Genomic DNA, 11,924 nt, shown 5'->3' on the forward strand with positions numbered 1-11,924 from the left:
TATCTTTCTCATTTATTATGTTTATTTGTTTGTATGCCGACGCCCTCATTCATTTCTTCTCTCAAATACATGACAGTCTTCCCAATTATAACGCATTAGTTTACATGGCGACGCCATCTTTCATTTTCTCTCACATATATGAAAGTCTTTCCTTGTAACGTAATAGTTCGTATGCCGACGCCCTCTTTCATTCCTTCTATCAAATACATGGTAGTCTTCCCAATTGTAACGCATTAGTTTGCATTATTCTGATGATCACAGCACTTAGTATACAGCAAATAGTGAACTTTAAGGTGATTTTCAGTAATCATCCCTATTTGACACCTGCATGACCTTGAACTCAAAATCTGTGTTTACTTCACAGACACCAGCCAATGTCAATGCATATGTGTCAGTCGCATCTCTGTACCATTTTATCTGCCATTGCCCGAGAATGCAGCTTTAATTTCCTGAGATGAACATAGTGTTCAATCATATTATATATCTCTGGTATTTCGTTATCATTTCAGTCAAAAATATGTCAAATTAACGATAAGAGAATCGCGCGTTATTGTCGGGAATTGGGTAGGCCACCCTATTTTCCAGTTCTTGATATTAAGTCGTATTTTGCTTACAGGGAAATGAATAATCAATAGTATTACCATATAATATAGTGTAGTTCGAGCTCTGATTCTATCACGGCTAGACTATGGAAATGACTTGCTCTATGGTGCGAATGCTAGAGATCTTGACCGCTTGCAATCACTCCAGCATAAAGCTGTCAAGCTGATTCACTCAGTTGGTAGACGTGAAAGCCCTTCGCCTCTAATGCATAACCTCCGTTGGCTGCCTATCCGTGATAGAATCAAGTTCAAGATTTGTATGTATGTCTATAAATGTTTACAAGGTAATGCTCCTCAATATTTATGTGTTTTACTCTCTCATAGAGAAAATACCTTCAACTGGTTGTAGGGCAAGATCTTCCAAAGACACCACATTACTAAAAGCTCGTGTTGGTAAAAATGCATCGGTGACAAATCGTTTTGTGTTGCGGCACCTTCATTATGGAACAGCCTCCCACGTAACATCAGGGAGGCTTCATCACTTCACTCTTTCAAAAAAATGCTTAAATGTCATTTGTATCCAGAATGTTGATATTTTTATTGCTTATTTTTTTTTCTCTTTTTTGTGTGCGCTCTGATCGCTCTGTAAGAAGCGCCTTATAAAACAATTTGTGTATGTACAGCCTGTCTCAAAAAAAATTGTGCAAGTGAAAAACGCCCTCTGTGGCAATTAGAAAATACCGCTGTGACATAATGCTTACATCAACGTCAAGGGCATAGTCTTAGCTCTCAAATACCGTTTAGTCTGTTCAATTTGCTTGTTTTAATCTTGAGATATGCTTACTTAACAACGAAAGGGTAAAATCACAATTGTGCCACTTTTACTAGGGAAGAGGGCTGTACATGTAAATCAATGATAGCATCAAGTTTATCAAGAGTTCTTTCGTGAAATCAAAAGAATGCATCAATTACACAACAATACAAAATTGTTTTTAGTGTTTTATCATGATAAAGGTATAATGATTCTCTTTTTCCACTTACGACAAATTAAACGATAAATAAATATTTCACATTCTGCTGTAAAATTAATGTGCATGTCAATGATTTTACCATGGTAAATACTGTTCTCTTTGTCATTCAAGACATGTTAAAAGACAAACAAATATTGCACACTTATAGGTTAATGAACTTTGACAAGTTCATGAAATTTGACAAATTAATGAAATTAGACAAAATAATGCACGCACGCTGGTGTTGATGCGTCTAATGCACGAGCCCCGAAGGGAAGAGTGCATTAGACGCATCAACATCAGCTATCATTGATTTACATGTACAGCCCTATTCCTAGTAAAAGTGGCACAATTGTGATTTTACCCTTGCGTTGTTAATTAAACATATCTCGAGATTAAAAAGAGCAAATTGAACAGAACAAACAGCATTTGAGAGCTAAGACTGTGCCCTTGACGTTGATGTAAGCATCATATCACAACGGTATTTTCTAATTGCCAAAGAGGGCGCTTTTCACTTGCACAATTTTTTTTGAGACAGGCTGTATGTATGTATGTACAATCTTCATCAGTTGAATTAGGTGGTCTTAAACAGGTTATAATACAAGTAAACATTAACAAGCACGGACCATATGCTGTACCACTCGCACTGATTTCCAATTAGCCAATTCGGTCATATGCACCCACCCGCATTCTGGTACGTGCAATATGACTGCAGACTGTTTCACCATATATGGTTGCGAAATGTACCCGGTTTTAAAAGAAGAGGAACTGGAAATATTAAACCACAATGTAAGCTATTGGAAACTTGAACACCATCGACCTTGTAAATATAGAGCTTTGAACTGGTAATAGTTCCTAGATAGGAAATTGCAACGTAGGCCTACGTGCGTTTACACTAACCTCTCAGATCTGTTTAAAGTTTGACAAGCAATCATAATTAAAGGGCAAGTTTGTCTCAGCGTCCTGCATTTCAACGCATTCTTTTTCATTTTCTTCTCCGCCTTCCTCTCGTTATTTTTTCCTCCATTCTCCTTCTGTTATGCTTTGCGCTACATGAATAATGCAGTATAGGTGAATACCCAAGTCTGGGGGGTGCTCAAATCTGGATAGGGATGTATGGCTGGGACTCCGAAAAACTACCCGCCTTCAAATTATAGCAACTTTTGGTAACCTTTTACAAATTTGGCTAAAATACGATGAAAAATTGATACTTTATGAAATTGAGTGCCATTAATAAACCAAAATGGCTGAAAATGCACCCGAGTCTAAATTAAATCGCTGAATATGCACCTGAATCTCCCGTACATCCCCGTACCCACATTTCCACTATGAACCACCCCCTGTACCCACTCATTAGTGGCGTAGGCCTACCGACTGGGGATGGGCTTTGATACCGTTATCCTATTGGGCAGATATAAGGGCGTGGATCTTGCGATGCACCCATTTTACGCCAAAACGCTTTTTGTCCATCTAACTAAATCCAATATTTAAAATGTTGTCGCCGATTCATTCTCAGGATGGCACAATGCGATGAAATTGTAGTCGCCCCTGCCCCTTAGCAGGCCCGCCGATGAGGGTCGGGATCATTGGTATCTATTGGTAACTTTCCCTATTAAATTCGAGCACATGTACGTATGGGAGCTTTAGGGCCCGAGAGCTCAGAGCTATTTAACGTGTATTCACTATACCCAAAAGAGGACAATATTCGATATATCCGGTTGTTATTGTGTCATAATTATGCAGCACCGGGGAGTTGTGCGGTGGTTCCTCCGTTTGGCTACCTTTGTAGCTTTTGCATCCATATATGGTTATGAGAAAGTCAATATGAGGTTCCCAATATTCTGTTGGGTTCTTACGTGGTTAGCTAGCAGTACCCATGTCATATACCCTCTCACCTGGAGAATGAATTCAGGCGGAAACTAATCACACCACCGTATCCTTTAGGGACTGTGCAATAATTGTCCGTCGGGGGGGGCAAAAATGCTTGCCCATTCACGTCCTGCTAAAACAAAATTGCCCCGAATCACTTGCCTCCTCTCGGCCTGCCAAAAAATCAGTGCCCCCAACTGCACATGCCAAATTGTTGGGAACCCAATTGGCGATCCTTTAATGGCCTAGTTTCCCTACTGTTTTCTTGAATGAATGCCAACAAGCTCCCCATCTCTTGCCCCACATTTCGTCCTGCAATTGTCACACTCTTTCTTTCCCTGACATATAAATATTGCACAGCCCTAATACAGTTTCCCTGCATGGATGTGGTATGCCTATAGTGACTTGAGCAAGCGCTATTATATTATTCATGACGCATGCGTATGGGAGGTGGTAGGCAAAACATCGACTGTAGCGAACATATTTGTACAAACGGACCCTGGGATTGTGAAGGCATAAATATTGGGTGCGATTAAGATTTTTTATTAGTTTGTAGAATTTCAGGAGAACTACCTACAGTGGAGGTTGCTGATTTTTATTAGTAGATGAGCATTATAGCAGGTGGGTACATACAAACAACCACTTATACTTTTTCTTTCGGGTTTTAGATATTATACTTAAATCACGCATGACTTTGTCAAACTATATTATAGTTATTTAATGCAATTTTTCTTATATGCATCTACAACTTGCCGTAATAAGTTCGGGAAAGTTTGAGAAACGTCGTGAAGTTTTTGCATGTTTTCAGCAGCGAATTGTTATACATAATTATGGGTGAACGATTTACATTATTAGGTTCATTACTTTTATGTTATTGTAATGTTTTACGCATCTACAATCCGCGAAAAAATAGGTGGCACACTTGCTCATAACAATTCAAATATGCGTACTATAGCAATAGTATGAAGGCGAGTGAACACTGCTGCCATGCATTAGAAGAAAAGATTCCGCTCTGTATCCCATCCTACACCACCTCCCTCTTTCAATATTGGAGGGTCTCATGTACATGTTGGCAACATGTCTTTGTCAACATTAAGTTGGGGGAGCAAAGATAGAGATCGAGATTCACTAACTACATTTTATGATAAATGACGTTAATGGTATCTGACACTGGCACATACCAATACCTAGGCCAACTTTGCGTATATACCAATATAAAACGCATCAACAGAAAAAAAAGACGAATAGCTAAAGAATGGGGTGTGGGAGAATCAGTAATATGAGCGGAAAACTGGTAGGACTACACATGGTCACGGACTCTAACCCGTGTGTGAAAATGTGCAGTTACGCTGATCCACCACATGTATAGATTTTCTAACCACTCGACCACACAGAAATGCAAGTGGTTGAACAAAATATTGATGGTGATAGGGATGGTAATGAGGATGATGATAAGAACGACGATTGGCCATTTCGAAAATGGAAGACATAATAGCGGGATTTAAAACGTTTAGCGAAAATGTACTTTTCTACGGCGGAAATCCGTACAAGTTATCTTTTAGGGCATTAACGCTTTCAGTCTGTGCCGCGGATATGTGTCGATACAGACTAAATTATGAAGATTGTGAAACAAACGATCGAATTCTATAATGTCAATTGGTTTCTCATTGTTGAAAAAACGTTCCATATTATAGGGAAATAAGGGTAAATTTAATATTAATATAATTCGAGACATATGTATATGTGACGATAGGAAAGAAGATTAAAATACCCCTCGAATACTGGCTAGACCGCTTGAATGCAGGGCAGACCTGTTGAATGCTCACTCGATCTGTCGAACGCTCGTTTGACCCGTCGAATGCTCGCCCGACCTGGCGATCGATCAGCCAACCCGTCGAACGCTCGGGGTACCCGTCGTACACTCACAGGGCAGTGGATTATAGGCCTGAGTCATGATAAGGTATCCCACGAATCGGTTTATGTCTTCTAGGGGTCCCAGGGATGGGTAGGGGTATTGGTCAGGGATGAGATCAGGGGTACCAGGAATACAGGTTAATGCGAACCGAGGAGGGTAAGGGTGGTTCCTTTCGGCTACGGGGATAGGCCTACATGTTATCGTGGAGCAAGCAGTACTACTGATCGCGCCCACAATGGTAATTATATGAAATGTATGAAATAGTTAAATGAACTAATACAACGTATGATATTTTAAATCTAAAAAAAATCGTTGATATCAGTTCTTAAAGTTATTAAACAGTTATGATTTTATTAGAATTTCAAGACAAACACCCTCTGTCGCATCATTAAACATGTGTGTGCATTTTTATAACAACTACCAAAACGTTAAAACGTTAACCGTCCAGTTACATTTTGTGTAACAGTGTTTCCATGATCTCGTTTACATTTTGATAAAACAAAATCGTCACTTAGAAAAATCAGTAAACTACATTCGTGTTCCGCTCATTAGGAAACTAGCTCAACAGATTTACCAAACAACTGCAACGGGCATGATATACATGGGACGGTCAATAAGTTCCTGCAATCAATATTTATCTCCACGCATGAATGACTTTGATGACATTTACTTATGACTACTTAAATAAATACAAATTTGGGCCTTTGTCTTTCAAAACAAAAGTGTATTATCAATGTTGAATACTTGATTACGCAATGACATTAGCATAAAGCACAATAGCTGCCTGTTTTATGGTGAAAAGTAGTGGAGAAAGGAACTAGGCAAATTGAGGTATTGTTACATAATTCCAAATATCTCAAGAATAAAAGAGTGGAATCTGGCGCGGTTTTGTGATTTTGTAGACCGATAAAACACGGTTAACGCTATTCTCTTTCTAGACCTATACCATTTTGATTAAAGATAGCAGATCAAGTTGAATATTTCTAATTTTGAGTAGGCTTTTCACCCATTGCCCTTTGCATAACAAGAGATCCTACTGGTTCGATTAAGTAACTACTGATCATTGAAAACGGAGGTTTCAATGGTGAAATCTGAAACAATTCTTTCTTATTAAACCCCTTGTTTGAACCCCTATTTTTATTGCCACAATTTATATTGTACTGACTATTATAGCATACTAAACATCATAATTGTTTTTTGTTTCATTTTGGAGATAATTTTCATTCTTGTTTCTACGTGTGCTCGTCTCTCACGATTTTCGTACCATTTTTTTGCTTGTCTTTAAGCCTATATTTGATGAAATTCAAAGACCGTCCCTTACCTCATATGTTGATGCATACATTTCTACATTTACAATTATCACGTATATATTTTTTATTATTGTTAATGAATGTTACTTGAGAATTCGAGAAGGAAATTTTACACACGCAATGGTAATTATGAAATGCGACAGCGTATGTATAATTATGTAATAATGTAATAATGAACATGCGATTATAATTTTAATAAAACAACTGGAAAAAAACACGTTTGAAGCCATGGCGTTATCTCTTGCTCATTATAATGAGTTCTAAATAGTAAATTAAAAAAACACACATTAATGGTTTCACCATTTTCTAAAATTATTTGCCATCCAGGTGTTCAGATATTTTTAGGACACACGGTATAAAATATAATTGCAGTCTAAGTAGGGGGGCCTTGGTAGGCACTAAATGACAAAATGTGTCATGTGACATTCTAAAATGATTTTCTCGCAAATTTGACTTCGAAATGTGTATCAAGGATCTATTTAAAACAACATTTGTGCAAATGTTCCTTTAAACGATTGAAACAAAACTTGAACAGGAAAATGGAAAGGTGAAGATGTCATGGTTAAGTGTTTTTGACTGGATCAAAATGATCAAATTATGCCTTAGTATAACCTAGTACAGGAAACAATTTATGGTAATGGTTAGGGTTTATAAAACTTTTATTTGGTTTTTAACACTAATGACCGTTCGGACTCAATATAACCGCCGAGGATTCATGCGAGTTTCCCACTCTGATTATAATGGCAAGGCAAATAATATTTTTGTTGCAACAATCCTAGTCTTTAGAAACTTCTGGTGATCAAATGAACGGTTTTGATTTTCTCCAGTTTTGCTCGCACACATTACTTTCATTTCCTGCAGCCCCTATCTGTTAGACGGGCCTTAACATTCTGAAGAAAATTGCACGTTTCACAGTGCTGAACGGTAAGGATTGTTTTCTTCAGATTATGAGATCGCTCAACAGGTGTGGTCTGGTGTGTGTGTGTGTGTGGGGGGGGGGGGGCGTGTAGGGGGGGGTGGGGGGGGGTGGGGGGGGGGTGTGGTGGGTGTGAGATGGGGTGCATTTGTTTAAAATAAACAAGGTTTAAAATAAGAGCAATTATTATGGATGCAGTTATATTTCAATTTTATGAAGTGGTTTATATGATATTGTAAAATGCTTCTGATTATTCGTGCAACCCCAATGTTACTCGCCCTGCTTATCATTTGCTCATACTTTCCTGGTTTGACATGGCAAAAAATAGATAATTCCATTTGAAATCTGCAATACATCTGTAGAAGATACAAGGAAAGTCTTCCACAATGAGAGTATGTTATTCAAAATGGAATTTGCTAGGGTTAATTCTGTTGAAACAAATACTCTCTCTGTATGGCTTTACATATAATTCCATATATTTCAAATGGAACACAGTTGTCTATTCTATTGGAAATCTATACTGTGGATGACTTCAGCTAAATCTTTTCCATGGGGAGTGTGTATTGTGAATGGGATACCGGTAGCCCATTTCACCCCATGGGGAGTGTGTATTGTGAATGGGATACCGGTAGCCCATTTCACCCCATGAAGTGAATTCTAAATAATAACATCGTGCTTCTGGTCTAGCTGAATGCGTTACACTGTAATAAACGTGCTAAAATCTTAAGCAACACGGCTTATCAGGTGAACCACAAAATAATTTTTGGTTAAAATTTGTAAGTTTAAATTAACCTCTGATAACGTGTGTTTGGTTAAAATTATGTGGTTCATCTGGTAACCCGTATTGGATGATCAATTTAACCTGTGTTTTAAGAGTGTAATACAATATTTTATTTCGTGTATTATTTGAAGTTCAACCAAAATAATTCTATGTATTATGTCTTTACTCAAATTTTCGCTCTACAGATTTCATTCCAAAATGGCCTGCGATGATAAGAATATATTCATGAATGAGATGGAGATGGTTGAACAGGATGTAAGCAGAGAAGGAGAAGGTTAGTTATACTTAAGACAAAATCCAATCCAATATTTATGTTGTAACCATAGGCAAGTAGTATTAGAGTCAATATAGACATTCTAGAAATAATGTTTTCGAGTTCGGTGGAAAAATATTTGTTCGTGTTTATGGGTCGGTGGATGGAGGATATAAATAAGGTTTAAAAGTCTCAACATGTTCACTTTTTTCGAGACTTCGTTAGGATGAACATGTCAGGAAATATGGGTAGGAACGATAAATCTGTCTACGATGAAGATATAGCTTGAAACGACAAGTGAAAAAAACAACACATCTTCGGCGAATGGAATGACGTCTAAATCGTTCAAGACATAATTCACGGCGACGTTACGATTATAAATGATTCCGTCCGGTGTGGTTCTTATTATAATTATTGAGCTACTGCACATCATCATACAGTATGTGATGGACATAGATTGAACGATTACGGCAAACGTTTCTAAAGGGACGTACGCTTCCAATTAGCGTAGTCGATCCGGACGTATCAAATATTGCGCGACTGCACATCATCATGTACAGTATGTGATGAACGTAGATTGAACGATTACGGCAAACGTTTCTAAAGGGACGTACGCTTCCAATTAGCGTAGTCGATCCGGACGTATCAATTATTGAGCTACTGCACATCATCATGTACAGTATGTGATGAACGTAGATTGAACGATTACGGCAAACGTTTTAAAGGGACGTACGCTTCCAATTAGCGTAGTCGATCCGGACGTATCAATTATTGAGCTACTGCACATCATCATGTACAGTATGTGATGGACATAGATTGAACGATTACGGCAAACGTTTCTAACGGGACGTACGCTTCCAATTAGCGTAGTCGATCCGGACGTATCAATTATTGAGCTACTGCACATCATCATGTACAGTATGTGATGGACATAGATTGAACGATTACGGCAAACGTTTCTAAAGGGACGTACGCTTCCAATTAGCGTAGTCGATCCGGACGTATCAATTATTGCGCTACTGCACATCATCATGTACAGTATGTGATGGACATAGATTGAACGATTACGGCAAACGTTTTAAAGGGACGTACGCTTCCAATTAGCGTAGTCGATCCGGACGTATCAAATATTGAGCTACTGCACATGATCATGTACAGTATGTGATGGACATAGATTGAACGATTACGGTAAACGTTTTAAAGGGACGTACGCTTCCAATTAGCGTAGTCGATCCGGACGTATCAATTATTGAGCAATTTCACGTGCACAATGTGTGGAGAGCGTAGATTGTCATTGCGACTAAAATTTAGAGATTACGTCAAACGTTTCTACCGGACGCTTCGAATTAGCATGGTCGTTCCGAATGTATCAATTATTGAGCGACTTTACGTGTACATTACCGTATGTGGAGAGAGTAGATTGTCGTTACAACTAACATTGAGCGATCACGTCGAACGTTTCATACGAGCACACATAAATAGTCAGTCTCAGATCTGTGCTCAAGTGGGAAATTGTGTCCACTTTATATTTGATATTGATTTCATCTTGTATGGGTCAGGTGAACATGTTAGCGAACGCCAATGACAATATAAATATACCCAAAAGGGGTACTCTAGGGTCACGGGGGTAGGGGGGTTATAGTGTAAGAATTCAACTTTGTCCGCACATTTATTTTGTACGTGCAGAATATTAAATAATAGCTAAATAAGCGACCTCGCTCCGTCACGGGAGAATGATAGCTAGACGGGCGTACGTTCACTGCGTATGGGAATCGCTACCTCTATTGAACATACCACGTGGGGATCGCAACCTCTCTTGATCATACCTCATGGGAATCGCTACCTCCCTTGATCATACCTCATGGTAATCGCTACCTCTATTGATCATACCTCATGGGAATCGCTATCTCCCTTGATCATACCTCATGGGAATCGCTACCTCTATTGATCATACCTCATGGGAATCGCTACCTCCCTTGATCATACCTCATGGGAATCGCTACCTCTATTGATCATACCTCATGGGAATTGCAACCTCTATTGATCATACCTCATGGGAATCGCTACCTCTCTTGATCATACCTCATGGTAATTGCAACCTCTCTTGATCATACCTCATGGGAATCGCTACCTCTATTGATCATACCTCATGGGAATTGCAACCTCTCTTGATCATACCTCATGGGGATCACAACCTATCTTGATCATACCTCATGGGAGTCGCTACCTCCCTTGATCATACCTCATGGGAATCGCTACCTCTATTGATCATACCTCATGGGAATCGCAACCTCTCTTGATCATACCTCATGGGAATCGCTACCTCTATTGATCATACCTCATGGGAATTGCAACCTCCCTTGATCATACCTCATGGGAATCGCTACCTCTCTTGATCATAGGCCTACCTCATGGTAATTGCAACCTCTCTTGATCATACCTCATGGGAATCGCTACCTCTATTGATCATACCTCATGGGAATTGCAACCTCTCTTGATCATACCTCATGGGGATCACAACCTATCTTGATCATACCTCATGGGAGTCGCTACCTCCCTTGATCATACCTCATGGGAATCGCTACCTCTCTTGATCATACCTCATGGGAATTGCAACCTCTCTTGATCATACCTCAGTATTTGATTTTCACTGCTTTTAACGAGTCACTTATTTTTGCGCCTATTTAACACCTGATATTGTATTAAATTTGTAAAGAAAGAACCCAGGTTATTTCAATTTTATGGTTCCAAAACTCTGGCTATCATACAATTGCTACATTCTCTGCACAAGATTGATCCAATTTAGTCCCTAAATTTAATAATGAGTGTATTTAAAAGTGTCACAAGTAAAACATGCACACATAAGTCATAATAAACTTGTTCCCTGTTCCTGTTGCTCATTCACTGTACTTGACAATCACTGGGCTTGGTCGCATTTCCTGACCAGTGATTGGATAGAATAATGAATACGTAATGTCAACACTATTTTACTGGTTTTCTGCATATTACAGTGACAGATGCTCGTACATCTAATTCGGAGGGCATCATTTGCACATCCAAAAAACTACGTTGGGGAATGGTTGTTGTTCTCATGATAATTGTTATTGTTATAAGCAATATTCTGACTGGCATTGGAGTGTACGTTAACATGCGGCACCGACGACATTGTCCAAAAAAAAAAGGTAATTATAATGTAATAAAACAAACAAATAACAAAAGAAAGGAACCTTATTCATTGATGGGTCAGGTTATACGTGTGGCGGGTGATGTTCCATTGCGAACAACGCAGCGGCTAATCTTCTGCCAGGTAGCGTCTTTCGCAGCGGAC

At 38.9% G+C, this 11,924-nt stretch overlaps 1 protein-coding gene and 1 long non-coding RNA gene across 2 annotated transcripts in view; both read left to right on the forward strand.

Moving 5' to 3' along the window:
• The window catches only part of LOC140139326 (uncharacterized), a 244,697-nt gene that overhangs the window by 101,447 nt on the left and 131,326 nt on the right, over window positions 1-11,924 (forward strand). The window lies entirely within an intron of this gene.
• Window positions 3,919-11,772, forward strand: LOC140138939 (uncharacterized). Its single transcript, XR_011857081.1, has 3 exons — window positions 3,919-4,042; window positions 8,529-8,617; window positions 11,608-11,772. It is a non-coding gene; the product is annotated as an uncharacterized lncRNA (long non-coding RNA).

Source organism: Amphiura filiformis, chromosome 18 (assembly GCF_039555335.1).
Source record: "Amphiura filiformis chromosome 18, Afil_fr2py, whole genome shotgun sequence".
In the NCBI taxonomy this organism is placed as follows: domain Eukaryota; kingdom Metazoa; phylum Echinodermata; class Ophiuroidea; order Amphilepidida; family Amphiuridae; genus Amphiura; species Amphiura filiformis.